At 41.9% G+C, this 16,594-nt stretch overlaps 1 long non-coding RNA gene across 1 annotated transcript in view; it reads right to left on the reverse strand.

Annotated features, from left to right (window-relative positions):
- Nucleotides 1–13,706, reverse strand: part of LOC121278322 — a 61,660-nt gene extending 47,954 nt beyond the window's left edge. Inside the window, exon 1 of the long non-coding RNA XR_005943103.1 lies at nt 13,574–13,706. This is a non-coding gene — a long non-coding RNA (uncharacterized LOC121278322). The remainder of the gene's footprint in view (nt 1–13,573) is intronic.
- Nucleotides 13,707–16,594: the final 2,888 nt, after the last annotated feature.

A 16,594-nucleotide genomic window follows, 5' to 3' on the forward strand; every position in this document is an offset into this window, starting at 1 on the left:
ATTTTGTATGAATATCATCAGAGTTATGTGATCAGACCTGGAGATGCTACAAAACGCAGCATAGTTTACATTAAATATTTTTAAGTTACACGTGGTCAATGAAATCTGCTGGATTGTGTTGATCACCTGATGCTGGGGAGGAGATTTTTTTATGAGTATTTTTCCCTTATTGGCCCTGGGTCTTTTTTTTTGCCTCTCTCAGAAAATTATATTGCTGGGGTGGGCAGAATTTTAAAAAAGGTGACCAAATGTGAGGCACGAGGCACCTCAGCCACCATCTTGGCACCTGAAACCTGCCTGGTGTGATACTTATGTGAGTTTGCAAAGGGGAGAGCAGTCTGCTTGTCTAAAACAGGCATAAGGCAGTTTCAATATGCAAAACAGTATGATTAGCACCAATAGCAAGCAAGTGTTGATCACCAAAATCGATAGGGCCTCCCACTGGCTGTTATCGCTCTGTCCACCACCTGCCTGCTGCGCACATAAAAATCAGAACCATTGTAAGCTCCAGATGTCAGTTACACATATTTAACTGAGGGTCCAAAAAGATTGCATCTGTCAGAATATTAACAGTTGTATTTGGAATTTTTGGAATTTAAAGTTGCTCTTCTTTTCAGTATGGTTGCAATTATTTATCAAAAAATGTGGAATCACTAGTAAATCTCCTGCAATGTTGCAAACAGAAGTTATGATCAAATGAATGGTAACAATACTCTGCCCTGCCTATCCTTGCCGACCTAATTGAACCGACAATGCCTCAGATTTAAAATTCCCCTCCTTACATTTAAATCTCTTTCCTAGCTTTACTCTTCCTTCTCTCTGAAGCTGGATGTGCTGGCAGGTAAGCTGCTACTTGTTTTACCAGCCAGGATAATTCTACCTAACTGTACATTGGCTAGCAGGACTATATCTGGAGCTAAATTAATAGAATATCAGGCCTCAGGGGCAAGCCCATCACTTCACCCTCACAGTTCTAGCAGAAACTAATCAGGGAGACAACTGAGTCCTGAATATGTGACTGTGTGTTATCATATTAGAACTAACTTTCAATGGTTATGGCCCCAAATCCCAAAACTTCATCAACAACTAAGCAACGTTTTTGTATAATAGGACTTAGACAGGTTAAATGCATTGTACCATCAATTGTTAAGACCTAGATGCTCATATCTAGTGCTACGTGTTAGGCTTATTCAGCAGCAATTGCTCAGTCTAGGGCCTGAATTTTACCTTTGGTGGGCGTATGCGATCAGTGGGCCTGGGAGTGGTCGGGAAATGGGGCCCCGGCTGCGATCAATACCTAACTGCAATTACGTGCTGGCTGGCCAGTTAATGGCCAGTCAGCCTGAAACGCGAGCTGAAAAGCTCAGCGCTGCCAGGGTGGGGGCAGAAAGAGAGCGGGCGATGACATTTCCGTGGGCGTGGGTGAGCGCTGCGAGAAAACTCCCTGAAGGCAGACAGCTGCCTCAGGGAGCTGCAGACCTGAAAGTGTGAAAATAAAGCTTTAAGAAGCTGCAAAAAAAAGCCCATGCATCACAATTGACCACCTGAAAATGTAGCTGATGAAAATGCTGCCCACAGATACTTTTAATTTTTTTATTTCATAAAGGAAATTTGAACCCACCCTTGGATGAGATTTGGTGAAAAATGCAAAGTCCGCCTGGTCGATTCACCCATCCACCAACCGCAAGGTTCGTCAGAGACAATTGCGCCATTAATGGGCTTAATTGCCCATTTAATTATCAGCGGGTGCACTTCTGGCTTTTGCATGCGAACACTGAGCAAAATATCGCACAGGTGCGCAATGACATCAGGAATCTTGCCCAACATTTTCTTGCGCGATTTTGCACCCGCTCATGTTGAGTGCACGCCCGCCCGTAGGATGTAAAATTCAGCCCCAAGATCCTTGGAATTATCCAATGCTGCTGTGATTGACAAAACACCAATGAATGTGTCACTTCATTGTGAAGCTAACCATGTGGAGGTTTATTGGATCCAACTTCTGATCATTATTTGTCTGTTGCTATATATGTTGGAAATTCACATTTCATTCTGCACTCAATTTAAATGCTTTTAGTTTTTGTTTTATTATTTTGCAAGAACACACAAAGCATGCATTTATCTTTTTATTAAACTCTTGTTATATTAATTTTCCTTAATCACTGATGCACTCAATGTATTCCTTTCTTTACCAATTGCCTTTCATCTTAAAAACGGATGGTTGGCTGGTGGCTAGCACTTCCAGCTTCTGGATGTCTATCATTACCTGAGGGATTTGATTCATGTCAATTCACTGGGGCAGAAAGCATCACAGGCAAATCCCCTGTGTGACCCGTGTAACGTTCCTCATTGTTATCGCTGAAGTGGCCTCACAAAAACAAATCTGCCCCCCTCTGACTTCATTTCTGTTAGGTATAGGGGTTGATCTCAATGTTCTATTGTTGTTAGATAACATGCTGCATGATTGGAAATAAGAATAATGTAATTGCGCCTTTAAATAAAGTGCATCATACAATCAAACCTGAATTGTTATAAAAACATTCAACCTTAATTAAAGTCACTACTGATGCATCATAGAAAGAGAGAATACAAACTTTTCCTCCTCCTGTTCCTCAACTTTGAGAAGGTCCAGGAAGATCATCAGGGCCACTGCAGAGATGCTAGATGACACAGGTGCAATTCGTGGCCTCCTACCTCTGCCCACATGTTCAAGCCCTCCAGTCAACGGGTGCAAGTTACTTCTTATGGCTCCTCAAGCAATGACTGCAAAGGCAATGCTTCACCACAAAGCCATGAATCTGTTTCGTTGTTAGAAACAAATCCCTCCTCCTGGACCAATCATTAATGATGACAGCACCCTCAACTGTGTCAGACTCATTCCCCGCACTTCTGCTCTCACCCTTCCTCACCCTCCCAGAGCCATGATAGGGTTCCCCTTGTCCTCACTTTTCAACCCACCAGCCTCCTCATTCAAACGATCATTCTCTGCCATATCTGCATGTGTTTGCGTGTATATGCACATATTACCTTCATAAATAATATACTACTGCAATAATTATATGTAAGCCACTTGTCAAATAAGAGAAGATATATATTTGTCAGGTTAGTACACATATGTCTCTGAAATTAAAAATGTATGAAATGATACAAACTAAACAGCTTGTAGAAAAATAAATCTATGTTTAAAATTTAATACTGTAATTTGTAAAATGAGCTGCTGTAATTAATGGAATATTAAATACACTCTCAATGATGTTAGAATGTTAAGACTAATTAAACAACAAGTTTATATAGTACCTTTATAGATAATAAAGAACCTTACGGATGTACATATTATAGATAGAGAATAGCCCTCCTTCAAAATGACTAGCAGATTGAAAAACAATTTACCAGAATTTGTTTTCTAAAGAAGAAAACTCAGATTAGAAAACAGTTTGTGCACCATATCTTAGATGCCAGCTGCTGTTTACACGCATGTAGTGTCAAGTTTTACTAAATTAATTGAACAGTTTTAATAGAGCGCTGCAAGTCAAAACAACTGTGCTCAGCAACAAGTCAACAGTTTAACTGTATCACAGTCGTTTCCAAATGTGGCATCCAGCATAGCAAGCACAGTAACAATGATGATGGAACACGATGTCTCAGAGAGAAATCTGCAACCGTATAAATCCAGGAGCTCGGTGTGCCAGCCAAATAAGTTTCAGGTTTCAGTAAATATCAAGCAAGTTATTTTGGTATAAGGTTAGCATATTATTACCTTAAAATTAATTATCATAATAATAGTTCATATTAAATACATTTTATTCTGTGATTGTGTGTGAGAATGAAACTGGTTGCACTTTCTGGAAAGAGGTGAAGAGAAATTATATTCTTTGAAGGTGTGACAAGCAGGATGGATAAAGGGGAACCAGTAAATGTATTAGCTGGAATTTTCTGTCCCCATTGGTGTTAGGCATTTTGGCAGGCATGAGCTGATAATATGACAGGAAGGCCAAAAATTGGTTTCACGACGTTGTGAAGCCAGCTTGCAATCGTCCGCTCCACCCGTCAGTGGTGGGTCACCTTTCCCACCGCCGCACACCGGGCACATGATTTTAATACATCTGCACCACGTTATAAATCTTGCTCGCTGGAATCATCCCCCTTCATCAAATTTACTGCCCACGTTGGCAGAAAAATATGCCAACCCAGAACAAGTCTTTGACAACTGTGACATGTAGAAGTCGGGACTTACCGTTAGGGCCTTGCTCACATCACGGACATGCGAGGAACAGAAGATACTGGAGCCTGACAGCTACTGAACCCTGGAGGGACACTTGCATCACATGCTGGGTAGATTCTGATAGACATGGCTCTGCCGCAAAGCAGCTCATGGAAAGTGGAAGGTCATCATTGATGTCTGGGGTCTGCTTTGGGACATCAGTGTCTTGGCCATGGTCTTCTATTGATGATTGTTGAGGGGGTGCAGAAGAAGGTCTATGTTTGACTGGGAGAAGAAGGTGTACTGGGGGGGTGGAGGTGGGGGGAGGGCAGGTGGAGGGCAGTGAGGTTGGGAGGTGGGGAGGAAACATGGAGGGTGTAAAGAAGGACAATACGGCAACTGAGGAGCTAGGTGTAACGGGGAGGAAGGTGTAAAGAAAGAAGTTTAGAGATGGGGAGGATTCGGGAGGAGGGAGGAGTTCATGGGGGGGAGGAGTTCAGGGGCAGGAAGCAGTTAGGGGGCGGAAGGATAAGGGTGCAAAAAGGAGTACGGGGGGATGGGGGATGTCCAGGTGAATATGCTAGGGAGGGGTCTGTGAAGTCGATGACTGCATCCTGAGGAGCGAAATGATGGTGGGTGTAGTAGGAGGAAATGTTGAGGATGAAAGGGAGCAGAGTGAGCATGGGAGGGTGAGAGTGTGATGGTAGTGGTAGAAGCGACGACGAGGGTGGTTGGTGGAGACTCAGAGGCAGACAGGGACCCTGGAGACATGAAGGAGGAAGTCGGGGAGGTCAATGAAAATGGGGGTGGGATTGTTGTGAAGACAGGGAATGTGCACGTTCACCTGGACATCCTCTAAAGAAAACTGTTCCAGCTGGTAGGTGACGACAGAGAGGTGGAAGATGATGCTGGGTGGTCAAAAGTGATGGGGGAAAGTACATGGGTGACTGGGGGAGGGGAAAGGATGGGGCAGCTTAAGACATACTTCGCAGCTATCACCTTGTAAAGTCGAAAGCGAAAGGAGTCTCGTGTTGGGTGGGCACAGGTGCTGAATGGGAGTGTGATCAGTTGGTGGGTGAAGATGCAGGTCAGCTCAGATGGACAACTGAAAGAGAACCCCAGCAGGCAGCATTCAAAATGCTTAGGACATTGAGATGATTGTGATAAAAGAAGGATCTGCGTGTGTGGAAGAGTGCTTGCAAGAGGCCCCAAAAGACCCTGCCACACAGACTTCTCCCTCCAGAATCACCCGTGGGCCGGCTGCGTACAGCTGAACTGCTAGTTTGTTGGGGGGAGAGGGGGGATGCAGGAGGAGGACTTGTGAAGCCTGTAAATGTACCTGGAAGGCACCATTACACGTAATTCAATGAAAGTTGTGAGGAAGATACTGAGGGCAGCATTTTCCGGTCAGCGAGCAGGGGCGGGGTCTGCTCGCCAACCTGTAAAATGACGCAGTGTGACATTGGGCATGCGTCCTGACATCACCCTGCATCATTTAGATTCTCGGTCAAGGGCCTATTAAACCCATTAAAAAGGTAATTAAAATGATTAATGGACCTGCCCATCCAACCTTAAGGTTAGCGGGCAGGCCGGGAGCCCAGGTAAGCCTCAGAAAAAGCATGAAGCCATGGGCGGGATGAGGTTTCATGAGGGCATTTAAATTTTTATTAATTGCTTAAATAAAAGTTATGGACAGTGTCACATGAGGGGACATGGCAGTGAAAATTTTTTATTACCTTTATTTCAACTTTTCAATCAGAGCCAATATCCCTGAGGGAGCACTTTGCCTCAGGGAAATTTCTGCGCTCTTTCAAACACATGCACGAAAGAGCGCACTCCCGCATAGCGCTTCCTGGCGGACATCACGCTGGGTGGGCCTTAATTGGCCCGCCCACATAAAATGGCGGCACGCCCACAACCAGGAGCGCCAATCGTAGGTCTGCTCCCCCGCGCCCACTCCTGCACTTCCCCGCTAATGGGGGGAAACTGTTGCCCCATCCATGGGCAGGATGAGGTTTCATGAGGGACTTAAATTTTCTGTTATATTTTTAACAAAAGTAATTAACATGTCCCAGCTCATGTGGCAGTGTCATATGAGGGGACATGTCAATAAAATTTTTCTCATCCTTTATTATCTTTTTAAAAGTAACACTGATCTCCCTGAGGCAGCACTTTGCCTCAAGGAGATCTGTGTGCTCTTTTGCATGCATGCATGAAAGAGAGCACTCCCAGCTCAGGGAAACGCCACCCCCCAGCCCACACAGGGAGCACATAGCGCTTCCTGGTGGACATCACGCTGGGCGGGCCTTAATTGGCCCGCCCACATAAAATGGCAGCACGCCCCCAACTGGGGGTGCCAATCGGGAACTCGCCAGCTCACACACTCTCCCGCACAACCCCCCCCCCCACCGACAGGGGGAAAATGCTGCCCTAAGTGTCTGTAAAGGAGGGATATAGATAGGTTAAGTGAATGGGCAAAAAATTGGCAGATGGAGTATATTGTGAGGCAAATGTAAGGTTGTCCATTTTGCCAGTAAGAATAGTAAAGCAGAATATTATTTAAATGGAGAGAGACTGCAGAATGCTGCAAAACAGGAGGATCTGGGTGTCCTTGTACATGAATCACAAAGAATTGGCTTGGGTACAGCAAGTAATTAGGAAGGCAAATGGAATGTTGGCCTTTATTGCCAGGGGAAGGGAGTATTAAATAGGGAGTTCTTGCTGTTCAGAGCATTGGTGAGACCATAACTGCAGTATTATGTTCAGTTTTTGGCTCCTTACTTAAGGAAGGATATATTTGCATTGGATGCAGTTCAGAGAAGTTTCACTATACTGATTTCTGGGATGAAGTAGTTGTCTTATGAGGAAAGGTGAACTTATTAAAACAAAGAAGATTCTCGGGGGGCTTGACCAGGTAAATGCCTGGAGGTCGTTTCCTCTCTTGGGGGAACCTAGAACTAGGGAACACTGTTTAAAAATAAGGAAGCTTTCACTTAAGAAGGAAGTAGGAAATTTCTTCCCTCAGAGAGTCATTAGTCTTTGGAATTCTCTTCCACAGAGAGCAATGGAAGCTGGGTCATTGAATATATTCAAGGCTGGGCCAGATAGATTTTTGATCGACAAGGGAGTTAAGGGTAATGGGTAGAGGCAGGAAGGTAAAGTTAAGGCCACAATCAGATCAGCCATGCTCTCATTGAATGGCAGGGCAGGCTCAATGGGCCAAATGGCCTACTCCTGCTCCTATTGTTATGATCTTATGGTATTCCGGCCTAGTTTATTTTCGTGTTCTACTTTTTCCTTTTTTAATCAATTTTTGGTAGCCCTTTCCTAGTTTCTAAAATACTCACAACCCTAAGGCTTACTACTATTCTTTGCAGCATTACAAGCCTCATTTTTTAATCTAATACTATCCTCAACTTGCTCAGGAAGCCATGGATAGATTTTTCTCACTGAGTTTTTGCTTTTTAATAGAATGAATTTTTGTTCAACATGTTGAACTGCTTCTTTGAATGTTTGCCAATGTTTATATATTGCCATATCTTTTAGTCTACTTACCCAATCAGCCTTTGCCAGCTCTCCTCTCATGCCTATGTAACTGGCCGTGTTGACGTTTAAAATCCTTGTTTATTACTTTCAAACTTAATATGAAACTCAATTGTATTATGATCAATTTTTCCCAGCAGATCTTTTACTGTAAGATATTAATTAATCCTGCCTCATTACAGAATACTGCATCTAAAATAGCTTTTTCCCTAGTTGGTTCCACAACATATTGTTCCATAATGCAACATTCAGCACTTTTTCATATTCATCAGCTCGAATTGACTTTTGGTTTACCATCAGAAACTTTAAGTTAGACTTAGAATTTTCTTTTTTTATGATAGCAGTTTTTCTACAATTGTGCAACTTAATTTAAATTAAAATATAACTAGATTACTGTGTTTTAAACCGCTATAAATGGCCAAGAACTAAGTGCAGCTTCATTCTGTGTCAAAATAATGGCTCGGAAGCAATGATACAAATTAAATATAACAACAAAAAATACAGAGTCTGCCATCAATCATGATGTAGAGCCATAGATCTCCTTCGTCTCTCCACAGATGCTGCCTTATGCTGAATATTTGGTTCTGTTTTCTGTTCTGCTTTTCATATCAATCTGGGTTACTTCACTATTAGAAGATGGCAATATCATTCACTTATGAAGCCTTAAGTTAGTTGTTCTCATACAGAAGTTGCAAACAGGCAGTCTCCCCATGATCTTCTGCCATTAGCAGCCATCTTATCAAAGGTCACATGGTGGGAGGTTGGGAAAATTCCAGAAAAGGAGTAACCTGCACACATATTCACTACCTGGCTATTTATGTTAGAAAGGGAAATATCTTGCAGAAAATCATATGAGATGCTTTAAATAACATCCAATACAAAATTATTCACTAGTAAATTTTCATTATCTCATTTTCATGACATCAGTTTTCAATTTAGGACTTAATTTTGACTCATGCTAAAACAAAAGTGAACTAGCCTGGTCTTGTCCCCTTCAACTATTTGATAGAAATGAGCTGACTGAAGCTTAGTCATAAGCCTCCCAGTAACAAGCTGATGAGAACGGCAGGTATCCAAAATAAATTTCTATTTAATAATTTTCTCTTCTCTGCAGAAACCATGGAAATTCAAGAACTACATTGAAGTTGATTTGGAGCCAAAGATTTGCTCCACTCTTCTACTGAAGGAGCTAACAACTCTTTTATCTGGTTGAAGCAGGTTTGCATTCAATGGATTCAAAGCCAAGTAGATTGATAGAATGTTAACAAGCACGAGATTATCAGCACACTTTAATTACCTTTAATAATAGGTTCATACTAATTTTACTGCATTCTGCAATTGTGTGTGGCCATCTTACTGTTCTGCATCGACTGTAAGTGGTTACACTAGGTTAACTCTGATATATGATACAAACAAGGTAAATCTGCTTTCTTGATTAATGAACTTTCCATCACTAGTAAATCTGTTTGACCACCTGCCAAAGAAATGTGCAATGCAAATCTTTTATATTCCTGATTTCTCAAAACCTTGTTAGTTTTGGGAGATAGTTTTCATGATGCATTATTTATCTTTCTCCTTAAAAATATTTTTCTAGTTCAAACATACCCTGTAGGCTTTATGAACAAGCTACCTAATGTTGGACCTCATTAGTGAAGATATGAACTGGCAATGAGGAGGTAGGAGAGCAGTTTGATCATGACTTTCCCTCTAGGTTACTGTTTCTCTCATGGAGAGGAGAGCAGCTGCCATTTAGCAATTCAACTGAGAGTGGGAATTCAGTTGATTCCATAGGCCTGTTTGTTGGTGCTGTATTGTATCACCATGTTTCCTTCAGCTGTGGCTATTGCAGTTATCCAAACATTTTTCCTCATGTAACTTTTCATCAAAATGAATAAATTAATTATAAAATTAATTATTAAGTTAATAAACAATTATTCATAATAAAAGTCAGGCCCTAATTGTTTGAGAAATGTAGGGATGCATTTAATGCAGCCCGTCACGATGGAAAACATGGCACCTGGGCCCACTGAACCACAGGAAAGGCTGCACAGTCTTCTGGCACAGGAAAAACTCTCACGATTCAGTTAGAGGTGGGACGGGGCCCAAAACTCACCTGCTCACAGCAGTTTATCAATTAGACTGACTATTGAGCCAACTGACTCCAATTATTCCTGAGCCCAATTGAACTTAGAGCTGGCTCAGGGATTACATGCAAGTGCCACAACTTTCCCGTGCCTCCAGAAGGCCGCGAGGCAAACCCTGTCAGGCATGCCTGTGGCTTTCTCGGGATAGGAGTACCTCTTTCAAAGACACTTCACGTCCAATCAAGGGTCACAGCACTGGGGGCGTGGGTCAAGTGTCTTTCCACTGAAAGACACCCCGCTGTCTTGGCCTCCAACCTCCCTGCTCCCCGTCTCCGGTGTTCCCCTTCCTCCACAATCCCCCTCACTCACCCATGGCCTGGGTCCTTTGGAGATACTAGGCCTCTCCCTGGCTGCATTACCGGCAGCTTTCAGCACTCCCAGCGGTTCTGCCTGTAATGGAGTGCTGCTGGTCTTTGATTGGGCGGCAGCTTTCAGCAGGCAGGATTTCCACCCCCCCGTGGTCCTGGATCCCAGGGAAGGCCCAAAGCTAGCTAGTTAATCCGCCCTCATGCCTTCTCTTCCCTCCCAGAAACATGATAGGGTCCTCACTTATCACCCCACCAGCCTCCGCATTCAAAGGATCATCCTCCACCATTTCCTCCAACTCCAATATGATGCCACCACCAAACACATCTTCCCTTCACCCCCCCCCCCTATCAGCATTCCGTAGGGATTGTTCCCTCCGGGACACCCTGGTCCACTCCTCCATCACCCCCTACTCCTCAGCCCCCTCCTATGGCACCACCCCATGCCATGCAAAAGATGCAACACCTGCCCCTTCACTTCCTCTCTCCTCACTGTCCAAGGGCCCAAACAGTCTTTTCAAGTGAAGCAGCATTTCACTTGCTTTTCCCCCAACTTAGTCTACTGCATTCGTTGCTCCCAATGTGGTCTCCTCTACATTGGAGAGACCAAACGTAAACTGGGCGACTGCTTTGCAGAACGCCTGCAGTCTGTCCGCAAGAATGACCCAAACCTCCCTGTCGCTTGCCATTTTAACACTCCACCCTGCTCTCTTGCCCACATGTCTGTCCTTGGCTTGCTGCATTGTTCCACTGAAGCCCAACGCAAACTGGAGGAACAACACCTCATCTTCCGACTAGGCACTTTACAGCCTTCCGGACTGAATATTGAATTCAACAACTTTAGGTCTTGAGCTCCCCCCTCCATCCCCACCCACTTTCTGTTTCCCCCTTCCTTTTGTTTTTTTCCAATAAATTATATAGATTTTTCTTTTCCCACCTATTTCCATTATTTTTAAATATTTTAAAATCTTTTATGCTCTCTCCACCCCCACTAGAGCTATACCTTGAGTGCCCTACCATCCATTCTTAATTAGCACATTCGTTTAGATAATATCACCAAATTTAACACCTATGTGTTCTTTTGTCCTGTTGTTTGTGACATCTTTTGATGATCTGCTTCTATCACTGCTTGTTTGTCCCTACAACCACACCAACCCCCTCCACTTCTCTCTCTCTCTCTCTCTCTACCCGCCCCCCCACCCCCCACCCCACCCCCCACACCTTAAACCAGCTTATATTTCAACTCTTTCTTGGACTCGAACTCAAGTTCTGTTGAAGGGTCATGAGGCCTCGAAACGTCAATTCTTTTCTTCTCCGTCGATGCTGCCAGACCTGCTGAGTTTTTCCAGGTAATTCCGTTTTTGTTTTGGATTTCCAGCATCCGCAGTTTTTTTGTTTTTATGCCCATAATATGTCAACCATATTACATCACAATGATCATTTGATCATTTCCTGAAGATGCTAATAGGAAAACTTCAAGAGACTTTATTATTGAAAGGCACTCACAATGCCTAAATCTTGGAAAAAAATTAAGCCGCAGAGATTTCTAACCATCTGGCAGATCACATGAGGAAACAATGCATCTGAACGAAGATCATATCCATCCAAAGGCATTCAAAAAAAAATACAGGTGGAAACGAATAATTAATTAGGGGTGGAGAGACGTCATCTTGCCTTGAATAGGATTCAATATTTGGAGGTAAAATCAACCAAATAATGGATATTTATCATTGAGCTGCAAATAAACATATCAGCCTGAACTTTCATCCTTAAGGTGGATAAGGGGAATCAGGAAAATCCTTAGCTTGGTCCACCACCTCTAGAGAGAGTGGCCATAAAGGTGGGATCTTCATTGCCAGGGGTCGGATGCAGGCTGGAGGCAAGACCCAGAGGCTGCCAGGTGTTGAGGCAGTGGCTTAAAAGGCCCAACCTTGTGCTGTCGGACTTCTTCCCATTTATGTTAAAAACAGAAATGCCCTCCAGCCCTCATGCTCACCTTCCAAACACTCCCCAGGTCCCATCCATTCCATCTCATTCATCCCCCCCCACCCCAACCCCCCGCAAACCCAGCCCCTATGCGCCCTCATACCTCCAATGCTTACATAATGAGGTCTAGGTGAGAGCCCAGGCACCCATTACGCTTGTTGAAACAGCTGTGCCCCAGAGAAAACATTGCTTTATTGACAGCTCAGGCTCTACGAATTCTGTGGTCAATTTCACAATGTTTATCTACACAAGATTAAGTGGCTTCAAGTGTTTGTCAGTTTTGTTATCGATACTTTAAAGGGTTTGGACGATTGACACTTTTATTGCCTTCTAAGTGAAATGACTTTTAAAATTTTAAGATGTATAGTGGAGAGTAATGAATGAATTACTTCTTTAAAAGCTGTCACTATGGGTTTCATTGGTTATATACTGTGTATAATGGGTCAATGGGCATGGAAGTGCCATTACTTCTCATCTGGTGTATGGGAGGCCATGGCGGTGGGGTGGGTGGGGGGGGAGGGGGTGGCGGGATCGGGTGGAAGGGCAGGGCTTGGCAGAGGAGGCAAGATGGGCCATGGGGGTAGGTTGAAGGGCAGAGCTTGGCATGGAGACACGACACCATTTGAACTTATCTTTTTAAGGTGCTATCATGCAGATTAGCATTCATGACTCCTCAAAGGAGCCATGAACCACGACTCTTCAAAAACCTGGCATGACTCCCTGAAAATTGTGGAGTAGTAGGACATGCCTATCTCCGCAATGGAGCAGGCCAGGTCGGGACTGCTGGTTGCAGGGTTTTGGCAGGAACCAGCCTTTAACCTTTAAAGGCACTCCCAAAAATCAGACAGCCTGGGGATTGGGTCAGGAATCCTGGAATTGGGATCCATCTGCCGTTTTTATAGAGCTCCTGAGTCATCCCAACTCAACAAAAGTCCATAGGCCATCATCCCTATTCATGTACAGCAATTTATTGCAGCCACTGAATTAAGCTGTTCAATACTAAGTTAAATAATGTTGCATTGCTCCTTCAACTGGTTTGTCATATATTAACATATAAAACCGTAATTTTAAAGCAAGCTCAGGTATGGATTAAAACAACGATGATATATCAAATTCCTTAACATGGTTAGGGACAACAAAGACCCGAGGTTGAATGTGTCGCAACTAAGGAAAAATAATGTCACAAGTCATGGTGTAAAAGGTTGGGAGATATTCAACAGAATTTTCAATTTTAGTTAGATAATTAAAGCATTTGGCCTCAGAAAAAGTGACAGAGTTTAGCATATTTAAATAAGAGCTACACTCCAATAATCGTCCTCATTTGACGTTTTAATCAATTTAGCTTATTCTGTTTGCTGTGTCCTTAATAGATTATAACATTCAGCTGCAGTACTTACCCTAAGTGCTACATTATTGTCATAGGTAACACAACGCAATCAGTATTACTGTAATAACCTCCTATTTTCTCAACCCAGAACGATCTATTCACCAAGGAAATCTCTGTGCACTCAGTTTTCCCTCATGTTCCATTTTATATTGTGTCAAAGGCAGGAAGTGTGAAAATATAAACATAAAAAAACAAACCATGCTTGCGTACCAACACTAATGATAAACACACGAGAAGTAACAAGTCTGAGCATCTTTCCCAAACTTAATTGCAATGATTTGAAGTAAACCTAAAAGACTGATAGATTTTTTCCTAATGAAATATGGACACCTATGTGGATACAAATTAGACGTATTCCCCTTCAAATGTCTCAGCCAGTTAAATAATGAACAGACGAGTCACAGGCCAGGATTTTCCAGATTCAACCCCCAATCGATGCTGGTTTACTGATTTTAGCTGGGACATTGCAAAAACTATGCAAAAACATCCTCGCGTTATTAAAAAAAAGTATTGCTAAAGGCTTGCTTAATTGCATAAGTCTTCCTTAAAGAAACTCACAAGGAAGCTAATGATTCAAATACTTACTGAACCATTTTTTTAAAAACAGAAATGACCGGAGGTTTACTGTTAAGCTTTTGAGATTTTAAAAGATATCCTTTTTTTCAGTAGGCAGTCATCTACTTAAAACATTTGTACTTCACCACAGTTGTGGTTTGTTAAAAATTTGAATGATTATGATTATTAAGTTCAGACATTTTGCTCTCCATGCTACATTTCTTGAATTTTTGATTTTGTTTATCATGTTGCGGTCTTATGCTTTGTTACTGTTACAGCACAAGTCTATTATCTCCACAAGGTAAAACATGCCGTCACTACTTTTGTTTTCCCTGTAGCTTAAAGTAATGATTCATTAATAAGCTAGAACTAATAAACTCAATAGCTAACTCTACTCGTAACGTTTTCTTAATGATTGCCTTGGAAACTCTATAAGAAAGAAGATTGTGATTTTTTGGCCATTGTTCCCTGCAAGCACTATTCTGAACTAGGAACATCTTACCACAGAATCAAGCCCAAAATATCATCCTTGATGTAATGACTTGCATCTCTTGTTACAAACTTCTAAAGAGAAGGACACAGTGATCCTATCGTGTTACCGATTATGCTTGCTGCTAAATGTTTTCCTCTTTATTAAAATCTTATTTCAAAATTAAGTTAGCCACATGAAAACAAGATTGTATTCCTTTATTTCACAGACTGAGCTTCCTTTGTTTTCAGAGCAGATTTGTCCAGGAAATGAAGATAAATAAATGTTCCCAAAAGTAGCCTTTAATATATTTTTTATATACAATTAATGAGGATGTGTAACTACGTAAACCATGGGGCAATGGAGGCCTAGAAGTGAAATTATTAATGCTGTTGAAAAGGAGATTCAATTGCCCATATCTTGAAAAGTCAAGTGTTATCTTTGCTAGCATTACAGACCAGTAATATTGCATGGCTGATGTCAATAGCCCTCTTAACAACTTTACAGGACTAGTGCCAACCATTTAACTGTGTGACTTCTGAAAACATTTGCAGCCATTGCTCCTGAACTCATTTGAATCATGTAAGTTAGATTTTCATGTTGCCACTTGTCTGCACGTCAGCAGTGACAGCTTGGCTTAGCATGATTTGGTCCCTCACACATCATTGTTTACTAGTCAACTTTCAATCTGCTGTCAGGATGATATCCTGTCACTTTCCATTTAGTTTGATAGGTTAGCTTTCCTTGTGCAAGCTGAGGCAGTGTTGGACTGTCATCAGCTGTCAAACCATTAAAATCTCTTTGTTCATTGAGCTGGGAACCAAAGGATTATTAATTTAAGCATTCCCATCAATTCTTCTTCCTTACACTACCTAATCACTTCCGAACTAGCTAATATAATTTACCTAAATTATAATACCTTTGTTTAACCTTAAGGAAGGTTTAAGTTTCACATATTTCAATACTCATACATAACTTTCAGATGGCATTTAATTATCCTATTTAATTGAGCTTGAATGTAGCATCGTTGATGTTCAGTGTAATTAATGTACAATTTAATACATCATATTTAACTTTAAGAAGGCTTTTTATGTAATTTCCTTATTTTTTTTAATATTCAGCAGAGACAAAATAACCTAGACTTTACTAACCTACATTCTGTTTTTAAAAATTTTATGTTAATGTTTATGTTCATTGAAATATGTGAATAGAACAACTTTCTTGGTCCTTGTTTCTCATTTATATTTTTTAATTATTTATTATATATTTTCCTAGTTTCCTCCTCCTTCTGTGAGCTTTTGACTCCTTGCTAAGGTCAGGCTCCATGAGCATTAGTGGTATCTAGCACACCACTGATATGTTCAATGATTGACTATCATCCAGGTATGATTATTCATAGTGAGCAATGGTGACCTATTTGAAGGTGAATCTGATCGCCTCCAATATACAACCAGTGGTTCTCAAACTTTTTTGGTGAAGGACCCATTTAAAAATTGCTTAGTAATCACTGACCACGTCCCCATCATCTAAATGATGATATATCATACTTACAATATTAAAGTGATACATGTCAAAAATGTTTTAATAATGCTGTTAATAAAACACTTATTTACCTACAGATATCAGTGAGATGTGTGTGCCTAATTTTCACTGAACAATATGTAGTGCTTAATTATTTATAAAAAAACTCCAAAATCTTAACAAGGCTGAACCCACCTGATGCTCACCTTGTTAACTGCAAGTCTACCTGGTGACCTTCATGGTGCTCTCTATGCTCCTCCATGCATGCTCCCTCCCAAATGAGACCCAACCCACTCTGCACTGCATGTGTGGTAGCCGCACTCTACCCGCTTCCCAACTCGCACCAATTCCATCTCTGGCCACCATTCAATTACTTAGTGGGCTCCTGAAAGTATTTTGCAGACCCTAATTTGAGAACAACTTAGACATACATATTCGCTGGCTGTTGGATAGCAATTAGGAGTGGAACCATGGCTTATCTATTCT

The sequence above is a fragment of the Carcharodon carcharias genome, chromosome 5, assembly GCF_017639515.1.
Source record: "Carcharodon carcharias isolate sCarCar2 chromosome 5, sCarCar2.pri, whole genome shotgun sequence".
In the NCBI taxonomy this organism is placed as follows: domain Eukaryota; kingdom Metazoa; phylum Chordata; class Chondrichthyes; order Lamniformes; family Lamnidae; genus Carcharodon; species Carcharodon carcharias.